This window comes from Suncus etruscus, chromosome 7 (genome assembly GCF_024139225.1).
Source record: "Suncus etruscus isolate mSunEtr1 chromosome 7, mSunEtr1.pri.cur, whole genome shotgun sequence".
Lineage (NCBI taxonomy): Eukaryota > Metazoa > Chordata > Mammalia > Eulipotyphla > Soricidae > Suncus > Suncus etruscus.
Genome location: NC_064854.1, coordinates 37,996,749 through 38,007,000, shown reverse-complemented (window position 1 = coordinate 38,007,000; position 10,252 = coordinate 37,996,749). Strand labels below are relative to the sequence as shown.

At 41.1% G+C, this 10,252-nt stretch overlaps 1 non-coding gene across 1 annotated transcript; it reads left to right on the top strand.

The window, feature by feature from the left end:
- The first annotated feature begins 626 nt into the window (after positions 1-626).
- On the top strand, positions 627-733 carry LOC126015114 (U6 spliceosomal RNA). Its single transcript, XR_007498009.1, has one exon. It is a non-coding gene; the product is annotated as a U6 spliceosomal RNA (small nuclear RNA).
- The last annotated feature ends 9,519 nt before the right edge of the window (positions 734-10,252 follow it).

Here is a 10,252-nt window from a genome sequence, read left to right as displayed (position 1 = left end):
GTAGAGCAACTATAATATCAAAACTCAAACAGATTTAAACTTCGGCCCGGAGAGATAGCACAGCGGCGTTTGCCTTGCAAGCAGCCGATCCAGGACCAAAGGTGGTTGGTTCGAATCCCGGTGTCCCATATGATCCCCTGTGCCTGCCAGGAGCTATTTCTGAGCAGAAAGCCAGGAGTAACCCTGAGCACCACCGGGTGTGACCCAAAATCCAAAAAAAAAAAAAAAAAAAAGGCTAATGAGGCTCAATATATTAAAAGCATTCAATGCTTTTTTTGTTTGTTTGTTTTTGTTTTGGGGCCACATCCTTGGAGCTCAGGTGTTACTCCTGACTCTGTACTCAGAAACCACACCTGGCAGGCTCAGAGAACCAAACGAGATGCCAGGAATTGAACCTAGGTCGGCTGTGTGCAAGGCAATTGCTATTGCTTTACAATATTTTCACCTTACAGTGAATTTATTGGAATATTATGCCTTTGTTTTTTGTTTCATTTTTGTTTTGAAGACTGGTTTCTCCCAAAGATGCTCAAATAATTGGGCTGGCGGTTTAACATTCCAGCCCTGCTATGCCTGTTATTACTGCAGTGGGCTGAGTGTGTGGTGTCTGGACAGAAATCACCTGCTCAGTGCTCGCTTCGGCAGTACATATACTAAAATTGGAACGATACAGAGAAGATTAGCATGGCCCCTACGCAAGGATGACACGCAAATTCGTGAAGCGTTCCATATTTAAAAAAAAAAAGAAAGAAATCACCTACTCAGAGAATGCCAGTGGGCAGCCAAGGAAGGAGGGTTAATTTCTCCATTCCTTCTGCCATAACCCCTTGATTTTTGTCAAGTGAGCAAGTGAGGAAAAAGAAAAAGGAAACCAGATCTCAATGCTTTCAGGACAGGAAAGGATTTCCTTTGGAAAAAAGTTGAATCAAGGAGTACTATCCATGGAGACCTCATTTCTGAGATGCAGCTTTATTTATGTGATTTTTTTTTTACTCTAATCCCTAACACAGAGTAATAAAATTAAAAAGAAAATTGAGAAGCCTGCCTGTTTCCAGCCATTAACAGAAGGAAACTGCATCTGTGGAACTAATTTTTAAAGGACAGAGGGGAGAAAAAAACCCACACTGACTTTCTCTTATATTCCTTTGTTGTGCTTCATGAAAAGACTAATATTATAAACAAGGTAAAAAAAATCTGGAAAAAGGATGCTCTGGCTTTTTATTTCTGGGAGGCATGGGAGTTATTCATTTTTCTCTTATCTCTTTCCATTAGGTTTGAATTGTGTAAAGGAGACCATAGTTACAATCAGAAGAGCTGTGATGATAAATGTGTTTAGGGGAGAGTGAATGCTTCAAAAACATGAGCAAAATATTCTAGTTGAGAAAGAGAGCAAGTCAAAAACAAAATAACAAGTCATTATTAGTATTTGTAAAATGCATTGCATTTTACAAAGCATTTTAATTTTAACGATCTCACTGGACTGTTACAGCATCCTTAAAATTATGCATTTGAATTATTCACAGAATTGAATTATTCACAGAAGTTGAAACTGAGTGTTGCTTCACTTGGCCAGCAACTCTGCTGGTGAAGAGAAGGCTTCAATTCAAGAGTTCTGGCTGCAAGTCCTATGTTCTTTCCATCACAGACCCAGAATACTGTACTGCAGGGACCTCAAGTTATTAGGAAATGTTTCCCAGCCTAGTCCCAGTGGAGCGCACAAAACCCAAATGCGCATGACATCATAAAGCCACATTAACACAGCCTGTTCAGGCAGAGCTCTTCTGAACCTGGGTCCATTTTTTTTTCTCTAAACGTGGGAATCTATTCATATTTAATACTTTACTTCAGGGCTGAAATAAATAAACCTCTATACCTTCAGGCTGATAGTCTTGATGAATTCAAAATCTGTTCTTGATTCCAAAATTTCTTTAGTAGCATAGTCTAGAAATTTCATTTTCTTTGATTTATCATTTTCACTAGTAGTTATTCATTGTTGGTTTGATTTCTGGGCCACACTTAGTGGTACTCAGGGAGTATTCTTGGATTAGTGTTCAGAATTGACTCTAACAGGGACCATGATGCACTAGAGGTCAAACCTGGCACTATAGGATACAAAGTATGTACTGTGAACATTTTAGCTATCTCCCTAGCTCCAAACTTGTTCAGTTTTATTTTTTTTTCTGTTAAAAATAATCCACAGTTCTGTTCATAATCCATTTCTATGGATTGGCTTCCTCACTCCTAGTTGTGACTCCTAATTGGCTTTCTGCCAGGCATCCATTAAAAAATTACTTTTTTTTTATGGAAGAAAAATGACATTTGTCGGACTATTTCTGATAATAAAGGTTACAATGGCCTAACTTCCCAGTCCTCTCTTCTAAGCAGAAGATATCCTTGAAGGCTCAGAAGATCACATCTTGCACTATTATTTCCCATAGTGCTGGGCAAAATACAAATTTCCCAGTAAATCATGATGGAGTGAGCAAGAATAATTTTTACAAATATCTGAAAGGACATTTTTGAAGTATACAAAAGTCAAACCTGGAGCTGGAACGATTGGAAGCAGAAGAGCTTTTCCTTTGCATGCAGCCAAACCGGGATGGACCCAGGTTCCATCCCTGACATTCCATATGGTCTCCCAAGCCTGCCAGGAGGGATTTCTGAGCACAGAGCCAGGAGTAACCCCTGATCAAGGCTGGGTGTGACCCCAAAACAAAAATAAACAAAAATCAAGCCTGCAGAATTGAAGGAGGGCTAGTGAATTCGAGCAGAGGGAGGCAGATGGTCCAGTCCCTGTCCCCTCCTCCTTGGCCCCAATGTGCTCACAGGGTGGGAAGAGGAGAGGATTGGTCCTTTACCAAGGAGGTACCAACTGTAAAAACTGAGTGGATTTCAGAACTATAGTCTCCAGCAGGTCCACTTAGTTTTGACTCTGGCGACTCTTAGCCCCCCAAGGAAACTTTCTATGGGACTTTGTAGAAAGCACACTGCCTCCTTTCCAATCACCACCACCCACCATCCAGACAGGGCTTGCGAGTGTTGGGTACCCAATAGAGGTGGAAAAGTGTGGCATAGTTGTGCATTTGGAACAGTGAATGCAGTAGAGGTAGTGACTCTTGTGGTTCCCTGTGGAGGGCAGCAATGTTGGTGAAGGTGGGTGTGAGAATGTACTAGGTCTTAGCTGTGGGGCAGGGGAACTGCTCTGAATCACTACTTATGAATATTTCGTTGGCTGGTAGGTCAGGAAGGTAACACCAGCTATTTGGATTTCCCTCCCCACCAACAGATATGGCACCATCCTTTTGATCTTCAGATCCTTTCAAGTCTTGTCACTGAGTTTAATAACAAGTTGATTTGAATTCCTTTGAATTCAAGGGAACAATTAGCACAAAAAGCACACCATAGTGGGCCCCTCAACACACTTCTCCCCATTTCCATCTATCTAGTCCTTTACTGCCAAAGGCCTATCTATGTCATCTCTGCTTAGCTACAGGTCTATTATTCTCATTTATTCTACTTTCCCTCTGAATCACTTTGAGGGTTCAGGGGGCAAAATCTCCCCAATAATGCCGTTCTACATAGATACCCAGGTAGTAAGAAAAATATCATGTACATACATATCTACACTAGGCCTACCTAAGCACACACACATGTAATATGCCCAGAAACATTCAAGCACCCAAATACATACCTGCATACATTCATAGACTGCAGTGGTCCCTACTTGTCCAGAGTGTGGGGACCTTCACTCTATACTGCCACAGATTACATCTAATATTCAGGTTGAACTCTTGAAAACACATTAAGTGATCTTTTGATCTTAACATTAATTTGACAATTACATAAAACTAGAAGAGGTTGATATATAATCTATTTTTAGATGATGACCACATGTATGACCATAAGTCTATCTATGACATTCATTCATTTTCAACACACAGGTAAAGAACTTTTGTTCTCTGCTGGTTTCTAGAGGCTACTAGTGGAAGTCCTTAGTTTAGATGGGGTAGACACCTACTAATTAGTATAATTCTCACACTGTGCATGCATCCAAATCACTGGAACACAGATGGCTCCATGCTTTTCCAGGTTTTCTGATTTGGTCCATCTGGAGACAGCCTGAGAGTTGGCATTTGTAATATGTTCCCAGATGATGCTCATGAAGCATGGACCACACTTTGAGAACTTTTGCTATAAACAGACATTTGTTTTAGGTGTAGACTCAAAACTGAATAGGGGAATTTATTTGCTTATCACTAGAGTCTATATATTTCATGACTATATAGTATAGTCAATTCACTCATGAAGCAATTTAAAAACATAGAGTTCAGGATCCCACTCTACACTTTTGTATTGGAATCTCAAAGGAAGATTCCTGGGATTTTTTGTTGTTTGTTTTGGTTTTGGGGCCACACCTGGTGAATCACAGGGTTGCTCCTAGTAATGTACTCAGAACTCGCTCCTGGTTTGGGGGACCATCTGGGGTACCCAGGAACAAATCCAGGTCCATCCTGGGTCAACCGTGTATAAGGCAAATGCCCTACTGCTGTGCTATTGCTCTGGTCCTGGGATTTTCTATATTAATAAGCATCCTACATGATTTTTAGTATTAGGTCATACTTACTGCTTTAAGAGGAAACTTAAAATTTTAAGATGTTTCAATAAATAATTCAAATACATCATTGTTTTCTAGAGTTGTCCCCACTTATCCCATTTAATGAGAATCTCATTTAATGCCTCAAACTATGGATAGTACTGAGCCCTACAAACACACACACATACGCACACACATATAGATATGTATGTGTGATAAACTTTAATGCATAGGCACATAGGCCAGAGAAGTAGTATAGAGGTTAAAGTACCTGCCTTGTACATGACCAAATTAGTTTGATACCTGATACTGTAGATTTTTCCAAAATCTACCAGGAACGTACCCTCATCACAGAACCATGAGTATCTGAGCACTACTAGGTGAGGCCCAAATATCTCCTACCCCTAAGTAATACAATTTACAATGTAAAATAAAGCTCCATGAAGAAAGATAGTGCACGGGCCAGAGAGATAGCATGGAGGTAAGGCATTTGTCTTTCATGCAGAAGATTGGTGGTTGGAATAAGATTGATGGTTTGAATCCCGACATTCCATGTGGTCCCCTGAGCCTGCCAGGAATGATTTCTGAGCATAGAGCCAGGCGTAAACCCCTGAGTGCTGCCTGGTGTGACCCAAAAACCAAAAAAGAAAGAAAGAAAGAAAGAAAGAAAGAAAGAAAGAAAGAAAGAAAGAAAGAAAGAAAGAAAGAAAGAAAGGAAGGAAGGAAGGAAGGAAGGAAGGAAGGAAGGAAGGAAGGAAGGAAGGAAGGAAGGAAGAAAGAAAGAAAGGAAGAAAGAAAGGAAGAAAGGAAGAAGGAAAAAGAAAAATAGTGCAGCGAGTAAGGCATTTGTCTTGTATGCCATCAACCTAGTTTTGATCTCCAGTACTACATGTGGTCTCCTGGCTCTACCAAAAGTGATCCCTGAGCTTAGAGCACTGATCCCTGAGTCCTAAGCACTGCCAGATGTGGCCCCCAAAAACAAAAATAAAAAGTCACCATAAGTAGTCAACTGGCAATATGTTGTAATCAAAGCTATGTTAATGTTTATCACTCTCAAAATATCTTATTACACATGATATTTTTGGACAGAGGTTGACCTTGGGTAAATGAAACTGTATAAAGCAAAATCATGGGGCCAGAGAGATGGCACAGCACATAGGGTGCTTGCCTTGTACAAAATTGACCCAGGTTCTATCTCCAGCATCCCATGTGGCTTCCTAAGCCCAACAGGAGTGATTTCTGAGTGCAGAGCCAGAAGTAACACCTGAGGACCACCAGGTATGCTTCCCCTCCAAATAAAAACCCAACAAACAATAACAAATGAAAACAAACAAAGTCATGAATGGTGGGGGTTAGGTGTTACTCACTAGTTTTCTTTGGTTATGTTATAAATAGGTTTTGTAGATCAGGGGTTCAGGTACAGATGAATTGGCTCCTCTACTCTAGGGCTCCACTGTTACACAGGTGTTACCAGGCTGTTTTCATGTGGAAATTTGATTAGGGAAAAAGCAGTTCCCAAACTTTCATCAATGGCAAGATTCATTCCTAGAGGCCAATGATGGTGGTCCCTTGTATTTTTATTCCCTAAGAGCTAAAGCTGTTAAAGGCTGGGCATTTCTTTTCATAGATGACTTTTACAACAGGCACTTGCCTCTTCTAGGAAAGTCCTCTCCAGGATGCTGGGGTACAGTCTTGAAATGACAGAAAATAACCAAGACAGTGGCATCCCATTCTCTTGCTACGTTCTATTGATTAGAAGCACCAGTCACCCATCTGCTTGCAGTGTGAAAAAAGGATGTCATTTACCAAGGTTAGTAATTACAAGGGTAAAATTCACCAGCAGTGGCTTTAGGGTGTATCTGCCCCAACAGATTTGGAAATGGAAGCCCCAAGATGAACAATCAAGGTTCTGAGAATCAAAGGCTAATATGAAAAGGGAAAGTCAATTTTTAAGCTTTCTATACTCTTTCTCATTATCTAAACACTGTAAATTGCTTTAAACCATTGTTTTTTAATCTTTCACTCCAGTCTTCACACCCATGGCTAAAACACACAGCCAGAGCTGATGAGATAGTACAGTGCTTGACTTGCAAGCATCCTACCCTGTTTCAATCTACGATATCACATATGCTCCCCACAATAACCACCAGAAATGGTCTCTGAGTACAGAGACAGGAGTAAGCCCAGAGTGCTGTTGCTGGTGTGAAAGAGAGGAGAAGGAGAGGAAAGAGGAGGAAAGAAAGGAGAAACAAAGAAAAGGAAGAAAGAAAGAAAGAAAGAAAGAAAGAAAGAAAGAAAGAAAGAAAGAAAGAAAGAAAGAAAGAAAGAAAGAAAGAAAGAAAGAAAGAAAAAGAAAGAAAGAAAGAAGGAAAGAAAGAAAGAAAGAAAGAAAAGGAAGAAGAAAGAAAGAAAAGGAAAAAGAGAAAAAAGAAAAGAAAGGAAAGAAGGAAGTAAGGAAGACATAAGTTCAGAGCAATAAGACAGGAGGAGAGATTTACCTCATATGCAGCCAACTTGGTTTCATGCCCTGCACCTAATATAGTCCCCTAAGCCTGCCAGTAATGGTTCTTGAACTCAGATCCAGGAGAAAACCATGAACTTTTCTGCCTGTGGCTCAAAAACAAAAATAAAAGACAAACACACACACACACACACACACACACACACACACACACACACACACACACACCACAGTTAAATGGCAGCAAATTCTGTGGACTGGCAGTAAACCTCTTTAGATAATGCAGTATTTGGACCAGCAGTATCAAATTTCTTTTCTTTATAATTTTTTGAAAATGTCTTTTTTTGTAAATAACTAGGTAGCAAATATTTTTTAGCTGCTCATTCTGTCTAGAGAGCATCAAATCCACCATTGCTTACAGATATGAGTGAACATTCCTCCAAAATGGTCTAATGAATTTACTTTGCTGACACATGAATTTGAACTCATGTAAATATTACATACGTAACAAAACATTTTATTATGGGGCCAGAGAGATAGCATGGAGGTAAGGTGTTTGCCTTGCATACAGAAGGATAGTGGTTCTGATCCCGTCATCCCATATGGTCCCCTGATCCTGCCAGGAGCAATTTCTAACTATACAGCCAGGAGTAACCCCTGAACACTGCTGGGTCTGTCCCCCAAAACGAAACCAAACCAAACCAAATCAAAACACTTTTTCTTCTCCTGGTTAAAAATAATTTTTTGATTGAAGGTTACACTGAGTTATTTTTAGAGCTACTCCTGGCTTTGTGCTCAAGGATCATTCCTGGCAGTGCTCAGGGGACCAGTGCTCAGGGCTAGGGAACAAACCAGGGTAAGTCATATACAAGCACTTTAATTCCTATAGAGTTTCTCTATCCACTTAATTTTTTTCTTAACCACTTAAAAAAAGCCTACAGATTTGGCATGTGGATTAAAGAGATGTGGGTTAAAAAGAGAGAGCAACATGGCTCTTCATAGGCATATCTGAGAAGTGCCTGCCCCAGTGTCAGGAACAGAGTTGGCATTTACAATTTGAATAATAATACGTTATTATTCCTTATTAATATTGAGGAATCATAATGACACTGACCTTGTAAGGCTGCATGCTGAAGAAACATGATGTTATAGATCTGCTATGTGAAACATTTCCACCACCCCCCTCCTCAAGTGACATGTCTTGTGCTGGTCCCATAGTGACTGAGATTTATTTAGCAAATCATTATCAGCATTTTTAACTAAGCACTAGCATAGACACCAAGGACATGGTGTTAATCAAGATGAAAGAAGCAGGTAACTAATTAATAAACAAGTCTCCAGGAGAGGTATCAGCTGGTTAGAAGTGCAATAAAGAGAAAGTAAGCAAAGAAGGCAGAGTGACAGGGATAGGTATATTTTGATGCTAGGTGGTCAGGCAATACAAAGGTGACCTTGGAGAGAGCCCTTAGAAATTACAGGTTAGGGCCCAGAGAGATAGCACAGTGGTGTTTGCCTTGCAAGCAGCCGATCCAGGACCAAAGGTGGTTGGTTCGAATCCTGGTGTCCCATATGGTCCCCCGTGCCTGCCAGGAGCTATTTCTGAGCAGACAGCCAGGAATAATCCCTGAGCAATGCCGGGTGTGGCCCAAAAAAAAAAAACAAAAACAAACAAACAAAAAAGAAATTACAGGTTGGGAACAATCTATTAATGAGTTCAGAGCAAGGGAAGGGCATGTGTACAGTCCCTACAGAGGGAATCTGCCCAGTCTGTTTAAAGGCCTGCAAGGACCAGGGGTAATGGTGCTGAGTAAACTGGGAGAATAGTAGAAAAGCTTTGGGACAAAGAGTGGGACATAAAGGTCAGAGATAGTACAGGAAGTAAAGTATTTGCTTTGTGCAGTATGCAGCTGACTTCAATTCAATTCCCAGTACCACATATGATCCCCAGGAGCATCCCCAGGAGTGATCCCTGAGCACAGAGTCAGATGTAAGCCTTAAAAACTGCTGGGTGTGGTGCTCTCTCCCCTCAAAACAAAGAACAGGTCTTTGAGGGCTCTGTGCCCAGAGAAGTGATGGTGTTGTTCACAGATGACCCATGGAGAAAAAGACTAGATGGAGCAGGCAGGGATCAATTGGTCTTTGTCACCGCAATGCTTCTTTTAATTCTGGGGTTCTGGTCTGAACAGAAAGTAAATGTAAAAGTAAATTTATGCTGACTCAAGTAAACATCCCCAGCTAGAGACAAATGTGGCATTTCAACTTAGACATTGAGGGTTAGAGTGATGATAGCACAGTGGTACATGGATGACCTGGGACAACCCAGATTCAATTCCTGGCATCCCACATGCATGGTCCCCTGAGCCTGCCAGGAGTAATTTCATTTCTTCTTCTTCTTCTTCTTCTTCTTCTTCTTCTTCTTCTTCTTCTTCTTCTTCTTCTTCTTCTTCTTCTTCTTCTTCTTCTTCTTCTTCTTCTTCTTCTTCTTCTTCTTTTTTTTTTTTTTTGGTTTTTGGGCCACACCCAGCGGTGCTCAGGGCTTACTCCTGGCTGTCTGCTCAGAAATAGCTCCTGGCAGGCACGGGGGACCATATGGGACACTGGGATTCGAACCAACCACCTTTGGTCCTGGATCGGCTGCTTGCAAGGCAAACACCGCTGTGCTATCTCTCCGGGCCCTCTTCTTTTTTTTTAATCTGAGCACTAGGTGCGATTTTTGAGCACCAAGTCAGAAGCAATCCTGAGCACCAAGCTAGGAGCAACCCTGAGCACTGCCAGCTGTGGCCCATAAACAAACAAACAAACAAACAAACAAAAACCAAACAAAAATCCCCACAAAATCATCTTAGACTGAACAGTTTAGAAATTCAAGCTTAAGGGAGTAACCTGACAGTGGATAGAAGTATGAGTCAGTCAGGAAGGGAGAAGTGGGCTGGCTGGATGTGTGTCCTGGGCCAAAACTCCTGGTTTAGAGCAGAGAATGCCAGGAGCTCGGGCACTGGGTTTCATTAGAAATTCTCCTAGCCATCATTTGCCTCCTTCAGATATGAGTGTGTTTGGCTCTAGGGTAACTGGACCTTTTTCCTTTCATTGGATGGAGTTGGTAGAGGGTAGGCACCAGGAAAATCTTAGGTGTTCTGGGTAGGGTTACTTTAAATTGAGTGCGTTAATTAACCACAGCACTGAGAATTTAGCTAAAACTT